This window comes from Argopecten irradians, chromosome 1, assembly GCF_041381155.1.
Source record: "Argopecten irradians isolate NY chromosome 1, Ai_NY, whole genome shotgun sequence".
Classification (NCBI taxonomy): Eukaryota; Metazoa; Mollusca; class Bivalvia; order Pectinida; family Pectinidae; genus Argopecten; species Argopecten irradians.
The window spans coordinates 16549472-16552689 of record NC_091134.1 but is presented as its reverse complement, the minus strand read 5'-3'; the positions used below and the strand labels follow the sequence as shown (position 1 = coordinate 16552689).

The following is a 3218-nucleotide window of genomic DNA, read 5'->3' as shown; positions in this document are numbered from 1 at the left end:
AGTCAATAAAAAAATGACTGGAGTTCAAAATAGTATCCAGTAGTAAATAAGCTGACCATAGCGTGTGATTCTCATGTCATCAGAGTAATTGCAGTAAAATTCAATTTCAGTATGTAAATAGTCTAACCTGGTGGAAAATCTAACTTTATTAGTTGTATATTGTTAGTTTTTTCTTTATATATTCAAACAATACTGATTCCTTTAGTGTGATCTTGCTCCAAACACTAAGTGAAGTTGCTAAGAGCTTATACATGTAGACCTTGATTGACCTGGACTAATTAGAAGTTATTGTCAGTCTATTCCTTTCTAATTCAATCAAAACATTGCAACTTAAAATAGTCAATAATGAATAATGCAATTTAACAACATACATCACAGGCTATTGTCTCTACAGATATATGGATATTCTTATATATATGTGCAATCTGTGTATTACACAGCAACAAGATTTTTTTTATTACACATAGGGATATATGTATATCTATAGATCCAAAATCTTGAGATTTGACACTGACTTTTGACCCAAATAACCTTTGATCTAGCTCCAGTCTTGTTTGCTATTTATTTTCTGTATTTGAACATTTCTAAAATGAACACTACATAATTAAACAACTCAGACAAATGACATTTATTATTTTAATTGGTTTACTGTTCATAAATTGGAATTACATCCTTGTCCCATATAAATTATTCAAAAGTTATACATACTAGGTATGTAAACATGCAATAATCATTATTATTCCTTTTTTCATTTGTGTGAAGAAGAAATTAATTTGAAAATATCCTGGTGATAATAGTAAAGAACTATGCTAGGTTTGTTCTGTCCTTCCTTCTTGAAAATAATTTCTTTCTGGTTCATAATGGGTACATTACAAACAGACTTTATTTTTTACTGTCAGTTTTGATCTCAGAGATACATGTAGTTGTTTTTCCCTTTTATTTTTGGGCGAGCTGCCATCACATCTTGCACTTCTGTCATCCGGTTGAAGGTCCCATACATTCTATAAAGAAAACATGGAGTAAATGTCAGTTATGTACATAGATAAATACTGTATACATGCATGTACATAATCTTTCAGTGTAAGCCTACATGTAAAACAAACTAGTTCCAATTGTTTTCTGTCAAACACAAATTTATAACAATTACACATCTTTTGAACACGTTTATCAAAATCAAACCTCACTAGATACTAACAAGTTAGTCATTTCTTGAATTACAGGGGTCTAGGCATTTTCATGTGAAGAATAATGGTACTAATTGGTGCCAGAATTTATGAAGCCTAAATTTATTGGACATAATATATAATACATATATTAAAAGTCAATTACTATTCTTTACTTACACCACTTATGATGTATTGGTGTGAATTTTATATAATTTAGACCAGCAGATAGGATAACGACTACGTGACTAAGTGACTGTAAGTCTAAAAAATACATGTACAATCTTACACACGCGAGCACTGATGAAGTACATTTGTAAGTTTGAAAGTGGCTTCTTTAATTCAGTAATATCCATAGCATACATATAGTTAAAGGATATATATCACTGATATACATAAATACACAAATAGATATCGGAAAAGATATCACACTCCTGACGCTGTAAGCCTGTAACAGTAGCTACATGTATATCGTACATGTATAACACTGAAGAATGTGATCATCTTTTAAGGAAACGCGTATAATACGACTCTATTAATGCTTCTGTTGTAACCCAAGATTAAATCTGTAATATGTTCCCCAATTTATCAATACTTTTCCTGATTTCTAATCTTTATTTTACTATGGTACCAATTCCAAAAAGCGACCAAACACTTATAGAATATAAAACTGTTACCCCTTCGGGGCCCCACTCACCTTATAGAGACGAAGAGAAGTCAGTTAATGTGGTTTTGGTAGATCATTCATAAATCATAGTTGTTGTCATAGCTCGAATTCGTTTCCATATAATATTCTCAGCAATTCACAACATTTCTTAGTTTAAATAATTTCCTTATTCACTTCGAATCAGCAGTTGATTCTAAGCCGCCGAGCTTTCACTGCAAAGCTCGCTCCATTGCGGTAAACAACTTTTATTTCCGGACATGCGCAAAGTAGCATTTCTAAGCTTTGGGGGCGTTCACTTTTGACTTTCTGTCGGACCGCGCATAAGTCTAAAATAAAATTTTGTATATTTATATCTTTGGACCTCTTAACTTTCTAGACTTGTAATTTGGGGAAAGTTCATAACTTTTTAGGGATATTACACCATATCTTGTCACTGTTTGTTTTACGGACCCTGAAAGATACGGATCATGCGGCTTTAATATGTAACATCATGACACCTTGCACAATGTTGCTATAGGTAATGTTTTGCATAGGGCCATATACTGTACCTTACATTTTTTTTTTCACATTTGTAGTTAAGGTGGCTTATGATATAATTATCTCCATTGGATAGTGTAACCATTTCATTCTATTACTTGTTTTTCTTCACTATTGTTCGTTATGTTCATTGATCATATCTACTTTGTACATCTTGTAAGTCCTCATTTTGAGTTTTCCACTCTCATGAACCCGTGCTTAAAATTTTGATAAAAGTTTAATATTTTAGGGGGCGGATGTTCTGTATTAGTGTATACGGGTGTCATGAGAGGGGAGATAACTCGTATGAGCATATAAAAAAGTTTGTTATTACCTCCCTTTATGTGAACTCTCCAGAAGGAGATAGTTTTGTAATGGAATGAAAATAAATGTGACGCATAACAGATGGAGGAGTTTCTCGTCATTTTCCCGTCCGAATAAACCCTCACAGCAGCCAAGCGAGTCGCCGACACATGTACCGGTTTACAAATAGTAGATTTAATGGACAGTAGTGATATTTAAAGGCCCATAACCTTTCCGGAGCAAAATATAAAGGTTTCTTAAAAAACATTAATAACACCAGAAAATGCATACCGATGATCTAAAATAAGGTTACGACACCAAACATATGCAAGATTGCCTGCGTAATATATGAAAACAGTGGAGAGTCAATTCGCTGTTTTGACGTCTGGAGCAGTGATAGTCAACTACAGCGCGGTATTTAGGACGACGGCGGGAAACATAATACGACCCGCGTTATGAAAATAAACATATTATTTTGTTTTAAGGACACGTGACGCTAGCTGTTAGGCACTGTTATAACGGCGAGGAATAATAATATCAGTTGAATGACCATAGCGGTGCAACCACTC

The 3218-nt window shown here is 33.4% G+C and overlaps 1 long non-coding RNA gene across 1 annotated transcript; it reads right to left on the bottom strand.

Moving 5' to 3' along the window:
* Positions 1–622: 622 nt before the first annotated feature.
* Positions 623–2521, bottom strand: LOC138319086 (uncharacterized). The gene is made up of 2 exons (XR_011207951.1): positions 1861–2521; positions 623–1001 (listed from the first exon to the last, which is right to left on the bottom strand). It is a non-coding gene; the product is annotated as an uncharacterized lncRNA (long non-coding RNA).
* Between the last annotated feature and the right edge of the window lie 697 nt (positions 2522–3218).